This window comes from Vulpes vulpes, chromosome 9 (genome assembly GCF_048418805.1).
Source record: "Vulpes vulpes isolate BD-2025 chromosome 9, VulVul3, whole genome shotgun sequence".
Lineage (NCBI taxonomy): Eukaryota > Metazoa > Chordata > Mammalia > Carnivora > Canidae > Vulpes > Vulpes vulpes.
The window spans coordinates 96,741,777-96,754,324 of NC_132788.1; the positions used below are offsets into that span (position 1 = coordinate 96,741,777).

At 44.8% G+C, this 12,548-nt stretch overlaps 1 pseudogene; it reads right to left on the reverse strand.

The window, feature by feature from the left end:
• Nucleotides 1-11,483: 11,483 nt before the first annotated feature.
• LOC112913264 (malignant T-cell-amplified sequence 1 pseudogene) lies at nucleotides 11,484-12,000 on the reverse strand (annotated as a pseudogene).
• Nucleotides 12,001-12,548: the final 548 nt, after the last annotated feature.

The window sequence follows — 12,548 nt, forward strand, 5'->3', positions numbered from 1 at the left end:
TCCAGGACTTGCCCCTCTGGAATATTCTCCCTCCTTTCTACCTACTGCCCCACACCCTGGCCATTCAGGTCATACTGGTTCTTCCAAGACCCAGTGCCAATCTATCCTTGACCTTCATTAATGTTTACACTCCAGTCTCACTGGTATGAGTAATTCTGGCTTGAAAGACACTTGTCCACTTTTGCTCATTATTAGGGAGATATACACGGGTCATATTCCACCAAAGGGCAACTATGAAGGATCCAGTTCATCTCTACACAACTCTAGGCAGGTACCTGCAGCTATTACTATATCATATTATTATATCCCAGTGTTAAGCTGTGTCTGGCAGAGAAGATACTCAGTAAATATGTGTCCAATCCACTAATCAAATACAAAAGTAAAGTTCAGGCTATTGGCATTTTTGAGAAATTGAAAATTGTGAATGTCATAAATTAAATTCAGCAAGTCTGTGAACATCCAAAAAGAGGGACCATCTAGTTGGTATTCTCCCATCTACTCATCTCAGTCTATACATCTGCTGTTTCCTTCAGTAGAATATAAGCTTTATGAAGGTAGGGACCTTCTCTCTCTTACACTGTCTAACCACATCCAGAACAGTAGCTGACATGAAGTAGGCACCCATGGGACACCTGGATGGCTCAGGGATTGAGTGTCTGCCTTGGGCCCAGGGCATGATCCCCGAGTCCCGGGATTGAGTCCCACACCAGGTTCCCTGCATGGAGCCTGCTTCTCCCTCTGCCTGTCTCTCTCTCGCTCTCGCTCTTGCTCTCGCTCTCGCTCTCTGTGTGTCTCTCATGAATAAATAAATAAAATCTTTTTTAAAAAGTAGGCACTCGGGGATCCCTGGGTGGCGCGGCGGTTTGGCGCCTGCCTTTGGCCCAGGGCGCAATCCTGGAGACCCGGGATCGAATCCCACATCGGGCTCCTGGTGCATGGAGCCTGCTTCTCCCTCTGCCTGTGTCTCTGCCTCTCTCTCTCTCTCTCTCTCTCTCTCTGACTATCATAAATAAATAAAAATTTAAAAAAAAGTAGGCACTCAATACATACTTCATAAATGACTGACCAAACCACCAGAACCAGAATTCTTTCTTGAGCTGAGAAAGGCACTTTGAATACTGATCCTGATCTATCTAGAGTTTCATCCCTAAACATAAATAGACCCAAAAAATTATGAAATTTTTGAAGAACACCAACAACATAGGACAAAGAGTTTCATATTCAATATCACCAGATTCATAGGAGATAGGATACCTGGTTATAGTTTATGTTCCAACATGTTACATGAAGCAGTTCCTCCATGTAGATGTATATTTCTTACAGGAGAGGGAAAACTACTGGGAAAAAAACCTGGAAAATCATCTTTCTTTCCCCATATTACTCAAGGCACACACTCTAAATAGGTGAATGTTACTTCCCATTGGAAAATAGAAACCCCTGGTAAATCATATTTAACCACCCTTCAAAAAGAGATTACACGAAGAATATGCCATAAAGATGTCTTGTTTTTCTATGCAAAATACAACCACCAATACTATTCAAAATTCCTCACCGTATCTATTTTTCCCTTTCTCTCTAACACTCTGTGCCAAATTTACCATCAAGGAAAAAAGGCTAAGAGAGGCTGATGCAACCAATATCACACAGATTGTAAGTTAAAGAATCAGATCAGGAGACACCTGAGTGGCTCAGCAATTGAGCGTCTGCCTTTAGCCCAGGACATGATCCTGGAGTCCCGGGATCGAGCCCCACATTGGGCTCTCTGCATGGAGCCTGCTTCTCTCTGCCTATGTCTCTACCTCTCTGTGTGTCTCTCATGAATAAATAAATAAAATATTTTATTAAAAATAAAAGAATCACATCAGAAGACTAGAATTTCAACCTCCAAACCTAGTGCCCTTTGCAGGTTACAGCAGACCATTTCCCTTCCTTTTCCATGATTTAAATTGTCCTTGTCAACATCTTCTCCTTTTCCATTACACCATATCTAAAGAGGCCAGAACTATATACACTGATTTTAGATCCAACAATCACCATTTTCGAAAGGACATCATGGTGAACAATACATGTTGCCCATAAAGTATCCATTATCATTTTCCTTACCAACCAACCCAAATCTTTATTCAGGGTAGCACTGTGCCCAGATTTCTCAAGTTTTTTCTTAGCTGCAGCTAGCCATATGACACAGTTCTGGACTAAGAGATAAATATACAGTGCTTATGGGTGGAGCTTTCAGAACACCGTTTTCCTTACTAAAAAGAATGAACTCAGTTGGGAAATGTTTTTTGTTCTTTCCACTTTTCCCTCCTTGGAACACAGTTTTGAGGCTAATGATGCATCAGTCAACTTGTAACCATGAGGTGCAAGCATGAAAATGTCAATCACATTGTAAGAATGGCATGACTGAAGAAAAAGAAGGGCATGGTTTTTAGTTACTACACCAGCCACGGACTGCCTCTCCTGGACACCTTTTGGCCTATCTGCCCTAGTTGGTTGTGGTTTTTTTTTTGTTTTTGTTTTTGTTTTTTGTTTTTTTTTAATGCAGCCAAATGCTTTCCCAACTGATTTACTTCTTCAAGGAGAATATATGAAAAAGTATGGTTTACACACCTAAAATTTTTGTCTCTAGGAAAGATAAATCTAGTAATTCAGCTTTTCAATCCAACCAGGTTACAGGAAACATAGAGTCCACAGAGATGAATTTCCCTTCTCTGTGTGATATAATTACTGAAAATTCAGGCATTTTTGTTTTTCACCAAAACAAATAATATGAACACACCATTTATATATTATATATATATACATTATATAACATATATTATATACAAAATATATACAATATATACATATATAAAATCTAAGTGAGAGACCCTTGCTAGTAACTCAGGTCTCCTTCCCAAGAGGACAACACAGAATATACAGCCAGTGCTAGATATAAGAAGATCTTCTGAAGCACTAAATATTAAAAGATATGGTGAGACACCTCCAACCTCAACACACAATTAAAAAGTAATAACCAGGGGCACCTGAGTGGCTCAGTGGTTGAGCATCTGCCTTTGGCTCAGGTCCTGATCCTGGGTAATCGAGCATTATTCACAATGGATCAAAAAGATGATTGTTTCTCAAGTGAAACATAATTGTTGATAACTCAGCATTCTTCCCAAGAAAGTTTAAGAATGAGAAACCCTCAAAGATACATAGTACTTCTCTACAGAAAGCAGTGCACCTAACTTTATTCCTCTCAGCAGGTTATGTAAAGAAAATCAGGCACAGAGTTATAAGTTTATCTTTGAAAAACAAATAGCGATTAAGACATCCTTCTTCAAAAAAAAAAAAGACATCCTTCTTCAGGGGCAGCCCGGGTGGCTCAGCGATTTAGTGCCACCTTCGGCCCAGGGTGTGATCCTGGAGACCGGGGATCGATGGAGTCCTGCATCAGGCTCCCTGCATGGAGCCTGTGTCTCTGTCTCTCTCACTCTGTCTCTCTCTCTGTGTGTGTCTCTGTCTCTGTGTGTGTGTGTGTTTCTCATTGTGTTTCTCATTAATAAATTTTAAAAATCTTAAAATCTTAAAAAAAAATCTTCTTCCCATATCAGGGTACATGTAGCAGCCAATGTACAATACTGTATTACTGCTTCTCTCCGTTACTGCTAGTCACTCAGCTTTCCTCCTGCCAAAATTACATGAAATGCACAATACAGATGTGCATGTTGGGTGGTAGCTAATTACGTGTATCACATGTTGCTTGTCTCCTACAAAGGTGGCAGTCTATGACCCTCAGGCCAGATCTAGCCCGCTTGTTTGTAAAATGGTTTTATTGGAACAAGTCATGCCCATTCATTTATTTTTGCCTATGGCTGCTTTCACACTACAAAAGTAGAGTCACACTACAAAGGGGTGCCTGTGTGGCTCAGTCAGTTAAGTGTCTGCCTTCAGCTCAGGTCATGATCCCAGGGTCCTGGGATAGAGTCCTGAGTTGGGGCTGGTGGGGGTGGGGGAGTGTTCCTGTTCAGCAGGGAGTCTGCTTCTCCCTCTCCCTTTGCCCCTCCCCCTACTTGTGCTCACTCTCTCGCTCTCTCTCTCTTTCAAATAAATAAAATCTTTAAAAAAAGAAAAAAAAAGGCAGAAGCTGTGACAGAGACCTTAAGGCTCACAAAACCTAAAATATTTACTATCTGATCCTTTACAGAAAAAGTTTGTTGATCCCTGCTCTAGTGAAATCCAAGTTTTGGTTTCTCATCTGCACTCTCACCCAGGCTCATGACACACTCATTACACAGAAATATGTGTTGCTTCCTATGAGACATCCTTTTAATGGTACCTTAGTTTTCCTTCTTGTATAGAGAAGCAACACAAGGTTGATGTATTTAGTAATTATTATTAATTGTCAAACTCAGTATGCATTTTCTCTTCTTTTATTTCCTGTCAAAACTATTCTGTTTAGAGATCCAACTCTCTTCTATGCAGCCATGGATGTCTTGGAAACAGGTCCTAACCCCAGCTCTGAGAGAGTCTCTTAATTCACTTAAAAGTAATATAATTCAGAGTGCCTTGATGGCTCAGTTAGCAGAGTATGTGGCTCTTAATCTCACGGTTGTGAGTTTAAGCCCCACACTGAGTGTAGAGATCGCTTAAGTAAATAACCGTAAAAGATTTTTAAGAGTAGGGGCACCTGTGGCTCAGTGGTTGAGCATCTGCCTTTGGTTCAGGTCGTGATTCCGGGGTCCTGGTATTGAGTCCTGCAACAGGCTCCCTGCAGGGAGCCTGCTTCTCCCTCTGCCTATGTCTCTGTCACTGTCTCTGTCTCTCTCTATCTCTCTCGCTCATGAATAAATAAATAAAATCTTTAAAAATTTTTAAGAGTGATGTAACTCCTGGGCAGTCCCTGTGGCCCAGCAGTTTGGCGCCACCTTCAGCCCGGGATGTGATCCTGGAGACCTGGGATCAAGTCCCGCGTTGGGCTCCCTGCATGGAGCCTGCTTCTCTCCCTCTACCTCTCTCTCTGTGTCCTGAATAAATAAATAAAATCTTAAAAAAAAAAAGAGTAATATAACTCCCCCCACTTATGATTGCCTCAGGAATGAGAATATATTAGTTAGGTTTTGCTTAACTAATCACTCCAAACTCAATGGCCTAAGACAACAAACATTTATTAATTTTTCATAATTCTGCCGGTCTTCTAGGTAGTTTTCCAGTCTATAGCTTTCTTAGTCTCTGCTTAGAGATGAAACCACTACTCAGAAGAAGGCAGAGCAAGGAATTCAAAGTGAAACAGAGCCCAGCTGCTTGCCTGACCTAACTTTGAATATCACCCCACTTTTGGTTTTTCCATAACCTGAGCCAAAACATTTCCTTATTGATTAAGTCATTTGGAGTTGGACTTTCCATTTCTCAAAGCTGAAAATATTCTTGAAACTTTCCATTTGCAATAGCATTTGCCTAGGAAATATTAATGTAACACTGTGTTTCCCTGCGGCTGAAGCCAATAAACAACCATGAACTTTGATCATTCTCATAGTCAAAGCTGTGAATATCTAGGAACTTTGAATGACTGCGGTACACCAACCCAGATATTCACCCATCTCAGTGAAGATCTTTCCTGACTAATGAATAATGGGAATTGGTTTTTAACTAATCATGTACAGATTTGTGGACTCACCCAGTCCTATCTATGTGCAAGCTTAATTAGCATAACCAGCACAAATCCCTACCATTCCTAACACAGAAAACCCACATTCATAGGACAGTTCCCTCTCTAGCTCACTTGGCTGGAGGCATTCAAGAGAACAAGATGTTCTCTTGCTGTGTCTCTACTTTTGGGGGCTCAGAGACTTTTCTTTCACTGTAGACATTGGCTCAGCCCTGATCCCTGAAGCTGCTGGACATTTGTCAGGAGGTATCCTAAGGTAACTTAGGAAAGCCTAGGACGGCCCAGTGAAGCCCAGGCCACAACAGGTTCCTGAAATAATGGGAGAGTCTGATTTGAGCTCTAGACCCTGATCTTGCTGGTGGTTCATGCTGATGTGGTTGGCTAAATGTCACTCCTTGTCCATCCAGTATAAAAAGGAATCAATCCCTGGTACCAGTCTTCCAGGATAGAAACACCTCCTACATCATCACTTTCCTGTGCACATACCAAGCTTTCACCACCCCAACAGGTCCCAGACTAGCAGTTCAATAGGTGAGTGCCTACCACTTGCACAGCACCATGGTGAGTCTCCCTCCTACTGATTGTATATCTCGGGAATATCACTGAACCTCTCTGAGGTTCACTTTGCTCTTCTGAAAAAGGGGGTGCTAGGACCATAAACCCCATAAGATTGTTGTTGTAGGAAATCATGGGATACACCATGGCAGATGCTTACCTGGTACCTGGCTCTGTAGAAAGAGCTCCTAGGGGATCCCTGGGTAGCTAAGTGGTTTAGCACCTGCCTTTGGCCCAGGGCATGATCCTGGAGTCCTGGAATCAAGTCCCATGTCAGGCTCTGTGCATGGAGCCTGCTTGTGCCTCTGCCCCTCTCTCTCTCTCTCTCTCTCTCTCTCTCTGTGTGTGTGTGTGTGTGTGTCATGAATAAATTAAAAAAAATTTTAGAAAGAAAGAAAGAAAGAAAGAAAGAAAGAAAGAAAGAAAGAAAAGAAAAGAAAGAAAGAGCTCCTAGACATGTTGTGTGTCTTCAAGCTTAGTATTCCTCTCTCCCCAATGTAGAAGCTCTCTAACTTATTCTTCACTGGCTGTGGACTTTCTGAGTTTGGAAAAGCATGTGGAAATCAAACTGCTTTCTCTTTTGCAAAGTACTTTTGAGATTCCAGATAGCTGGTGTTTGCCTTTGGCATGCCAGATTAGGGATCTCTGGGGTCAGGCAGGGGAGCCCAAGGCCCACTCAGATACCTGGTTGGGGTACATTCATTTAACAATATATATTAAGCACCTAATAAATGAAGACACTTTTTCTAGATACTAGGATAATTCAATGGATTAAGCAGACACAATCCTTGGGACTCAGTTCCAGTCTGAGTCAGACAATTATTCTAGACATTATAAGTAGTCATACCTACAATACATTAGATGTGACACCCTTGAGGCCTCCTTAGATATAGGTAAATCCTCTCATATTCTGACCACGATTATGAACCAAAGGACCAACTAAAACAGGAGAAGACCTCCTGTCTCCACAGAGCAGGGTGGTAGAGTATAGGGCCTACAACTGGGAGGGACTAGCAGAGCCCTGGATCTCATGGGTCTTTTGACTTCCATGGGACGGCTGAGGTCTGAGGCCTTTCCCTGCATAAGGAAATGAATAAAAGAGGGACATCTGGGTAGCTCAGCAGTTGAGCGCCTGCCTTTGGCCCAGGATGTGATCCTGGAGTCCCAGGATTGAGTCCCACATCGGGCTCCCTGCATGGAGCCTGCTTCTCCCTCTGCCTGTGTCTCTGCCTCTCTCTCAGTGTCTCTCATGAACAAATAAATAAAATATTTTTTAAAAGGAAATGAATAAAAGAGAGCTATGAATGTGGTTCCACCCCACCTCCACCACCCAGGAGGCAGAGTGCAGGCTGGGCTGAGTCGGTTCCTGAAAGACCCATCTCTTCCATAGTCCCATCTTGCTCTGACTGCCCCTCTTCATATCCACGTCTCCTAACCTCCACAACTGGGGCCCAGAACAGAAAATGTGAGCTGTCCACTCATAAATCTACCTCAAACCTCAGTCTTGATGTCTATGTGCATGGAGGATGGGGTAGGTTCTCCCATGACCATGGGGAGAAGAATGTCACTGGGAAAACCAGATGTCCACAGGTTCTCTGTCAGGCCTGTTGAATGACCAAACCTTCCACTGCAAGGACAGCCTTGGAGGAGTTGGAAGTTGCCTGACTCTATCTTCTGGGACCCACACTGATAAAAGGGTGCTGTGGGAGCCTAGTGGGGAGTGACAGGCCAGGCCTCTAACTCTGCCCCACACATGACTCTCCTCAGTGCCCTCCCTCTCATCTTGGGTACCTGGCCTGACCAGAATTTGCAGGATACCTAGCAGTCCCTGCACCATCCATGTTTCAAGCTAAAGTTGACCCCTGTGCATGCAATTTGCAGAACTAAGACCTGAAGAACCATGCACCACTTATCGAACCTCTAGAGCCCACTGAGACAGAAATCACAGGGCAAAGGGGTTTGTGATCTGGAGAGACTACATGGGGTGGGGGTTCATGGGCTGGGTATTCCTTTCAAGGCAGTAGGATCATTCCTGTTTGGGGAAGGGCACATGGAAAGTCAGGTAGGTAAACCTTTCTCTTCATTCTGTTCCAGCACCAGCTCCAGGGCTCCTTCTAGATGTAGAACCAGAAAAGGGGCCTACTGTGGAGCTAGAGGCAGCTTGAGATCTGTTTCTACCACAACTCTCAAATACCAGAGCCGGTGTCACCTCAATCAGCAAGTGCTAACATCTTCTTCAGCATATGTGTAAGGTCCTGAGATGGAGTCAGTTCAAATATCAGCTATAATGGGAATTTTATCTCTAGCTCCAAAAATAGAGACAGAGTCAGCTGCAGTCCCAGAGCTTTCCTGCCCTTGGCATGTGATCAGAAAGAACCAGCTAAAGGGGAAGCCTGACCTCACGGACTTCCCCCCCAAGCTGGTGACAGAGCAGCTGACTCTGATGGATGCAGTGAGCAGCTGGGCTCTCAGGGAGGGGCTGAAACAAGATTTCCTTCTGCCATAAGCTGCCCCAGACCTGGCTTTCCTTGATCTAGACTCTTATGACTTGGGTCCAAATCTCAGCTCCATCACTTACCAACCATGTGACCTGGGCATTATTCTTAACTCCAAAGCCTTTACTGTCCACCTGCAGACAGGAGAGATGGACACTAATAGGACATACTGTACAGAGTGGCTGTGAAGATTAAATGAGGCAGAACAGATAGAAAGCTGAGTGGGGGTAGGGAAATTCACTGTGTGCAGCCAGGTCCATAGGTCACCCACTCATCTGCCCACCCAGCAGTGTCAGCACTTATTAGGTATCTGAGGTGTACCTAACTATAAGGAAGACAAACAAACGAACCCATGATTGTAGCTGCCACAGTGGAATATGCATCTGAATGGGGGGTACGACCAGAGAGGTGATCAGGTTTGGTAGAGGATGCCCTTTTGGGAGGAACTGACTTGAGCCACCTTCTGGAGCTTGGAGTTTGTGGGGAAGGTCAGGGTACAAATGACTTTCTCGGGCAGCCCCGGTGGCGCAGCGGTTTGGTGCATCCTGCAGCCCAGGGTGTGATCCTGGAGACCCTGGATCGAGTCCCGCATCAGGCTCCTTGCATGGAGCCTGCTTCTCCCTCTGCCTGTGTCTCTGCCTCTCTCTCTGTGTGTGTCTCTCATGAATAAATAAATAAAATCTTAAAAAAAAAAATGACTTTCTCCCTTCCCTGCCAATAATGGGTCCTGGATCATCCTGTAGTGGGTGCCTTCAGGGACTACTCCAACAAGGCTCAGACTACATCCTCAGCTTCCTAAGCTCCAGCTCTGACTTGTGACCCCTGCCTGGGACACTAGGCTGGGGTATCGCAGAGCTGAGTGACATTCCTTCCCCCCGTGCCCAGGATCTGCTTGAGATGGTACCACATCAGTGCCTGGTCTCAAAAGAATAAGCCTAGCAATGAACACCTGGAACCCATAGTCCATGTCACCATAACCCGGGTCATCAGTGTCGCTAACTTCCTGGGCAACCCAAGCATGATGCCCCAAGACAGAGCTGTGGTAAAGGTGATAAAGGTGGCCAGGCTATGCTATGGGAGACCTCGCTGAATTGCTTACCTTTTGGGTACTGAATAGGACCTTTTGGGGCTCTCTGGGCATCCAGGAGAGATCATTTAAACTGAGGAGGACTAAAGCTAAGGCAAATAAGACTCCAGCTCCCCACCATACAACTCATTCTCTTCCCACACCCAGGAGTGCCAAATCCTCAAGAACTTCTCCCTCATCCTCCCTGGTCCTTCTACAGAGAGAGGCCTGCTCACCTGGAAGCTTTTTCCCTGTCTTCTTTGGACAGTGAATTAAGGCACTGTGTAGAGCAGAGCGTGGCCTGAGGGGTTCTCCAGGGAGGTGAAGCCTTTGACATGGCCTCAGTTCCAGCCTGGGGGCCAGAGACTCCAGTGGGGATGGAGTAGGCAAGTGCCACTCAACCAGGCCACCAAGACACCCCACCTCACTCCATCCACAGCTTGGCCCAGGGCACACATAAAGAACTCAATGGACAGGAATCTTATCAGTCATAGGGCTGGAGGTAAGGTGAAGCACCTAGGGTGTGGACTCTGGCAGGGAAGGGCAAGTTTCTCTCCACCGTGGGCCCCTGAAGACCACCCCTCTTTGAGCCTCTGTCTCCTTATCTAGAAAATAGAGGAATAATGCCTATGAAGCAGACCTCACAGAGTGGAGATAAGGCTGAAGGCAGAAAAGAAATGTGTTGAGTTTTTGGCTCTGCTCCACCTGGAGAGGTGAGGGCAATAACAACAACGATAGTAGTATGACACTGGGTCCTCAGAGACTTTGAAAGATTAGTGGAGCTTTCACATATTCCAGATGAAGAAACAGGCTGACAGAGGCCAGGCTTCAAGCCCAAGGTCACACACAGAATGAGTATGGGCTGGGGATCCCTGGGTGGCTCAGTAGTTTGGCACCTGCCTTCCGCCCAGGGTGTGATCCTCGAGTCCCAGGGTTGAGTCCCACGTCAGGGTCCTTGCATTGGGCCTGCTTCTCCCTCTGCCAGTGTCCCTGCCTCTCTCTCTGTCTCTCTCTCTCTGTCTCTCATGAAAAAACATGTGCCTCTTCAACGCCTGCCTTTGGCACAGGGCTTGATCCTGGAGTCCCGGGATCGAGTCCCAGGATTGAGTCCCAGGATCGAGTCCCACGTCAGGCTCTCGGCATGGAGCCTGCTTCTCCCTCGGCCCGTGTCTCTGCCTCTCTCTCTCTCTCTCTCTCTCTCTCAAATAAATAAATAAATAAATAAATAAATAAATAAATAAATCTTTAAAAAAAAAAAAAAAACTTAGCCTGGGCCATAACTTTCTCAACGCTTCTAGAAGCTATCCCAGTATCGAGGTCACACTATCTCCTGGGACATTTGCCAGGGTGTTAAATCTTGTATTTCAGGAGAGTTGCCCATCTTTATGGTCTGACCATGGGTCAAGTACCCTGAGAATTCAGTCTTACATGTCTTTTCCCATCTGGATCATGCAGCTTTTCTGGGGGAGTTATAGCCTGATGGCTAGGAGAGGAGACAGGTACAGATCTTACAGGAAGTGATGCTGTCTTGCAGAAAGAGATGTCTGCATTGTCTCCAAGCAAGGTAATAACAAATGCTTCTTCTTTTTTTCTTTTTTAGCACCCATTGAATTTATTCAGCGCAAGCACAGAAGTACTGTCTTCATGCTGTCACACACAGACAATAACACAGATAAAGTACTATTCCATATTTTGCCCAAGTTTATATTTTTGAGGCTCATTTATATGTTTTCATATGCCACAGACCACCATTTAAATAATGGATATTTTCAATGCTAATTCCTTTGTTGACTTTCTCAATATCTTCTGTAGCCATCTTCATGACTCTAATATACAGAGCATGCTGTTTTCCTTCTGCCATGATTGCAGCAATCACATCTACTGCAGTAGGGTAAAGCTTGGCTCCAGGAGAAGTTAAGCCTAGACACATGATATTTGCTCTACTGAGTACAAATTTGATGGCTCCTTTATCAACCTACTGGTGTGACAGAATAAAAGGATATTTGTGAAGTAACCTTAGGGCTGGATAAAAAAGGTCCTTCTCTTTATCTAAAAAATAGTAACTATCCATTCACTGTAAGGATGTCTATATGTTCATGGCACTGCACTGTTTTGACAGGATGAGGCCATGGTTCTTTATCTGGAAATTGCTCTATCAACTGGTTCGTCATAATTGAGGTTTTCAACTGGATGCAGTTGGACACATTTTCTTTTTCATCAAACTTCTTGAACATGTTCCGAAGTGAAGGGCTGGAGACAGTAGGGAAGAGCCTGGAATGGGAAAATCTGAATTAGCAAGGGTCCGGTAGCTCCCTTCGATGAAGTTTTGGAATATAGGTGAGGTTTAGTGGAGTGAGGTCTGGAGCCAATGACCAAGAAAGAATTCTTGAGATGTCTTTGGTGCAAAATGGTGGTCTTATTAAAGCACAGGGGACAGCACCCATGGGCAGGAAGAGCTGCTGCCCCAGGGCCTGTGAGGGATGGCTGCTTATATACACCTGGCAGGGATCCCTGGGTGGCGCAGCGGTTTGGCGCCTGCCTTTGGCCCAGGGCGCGATCCTGTAGATCCGGGATCGAATCCCACGTCGGGCTCCCGGTGCATGGAGCCTGCTTCTCCCTCTGCCTATGTCTCTGCCTCTCTCTCTCATTGTGTTCCTATCATAAATAAATTTAAAAATATATATATATACACCTGGCAGTTGGGAGGTGTTTGAGGATAGCGTTCTCTCCAAGGTATTTTGGAAGCAAGGTTTCCAGGACCTTGAGGGGGCTAGCTATTGTT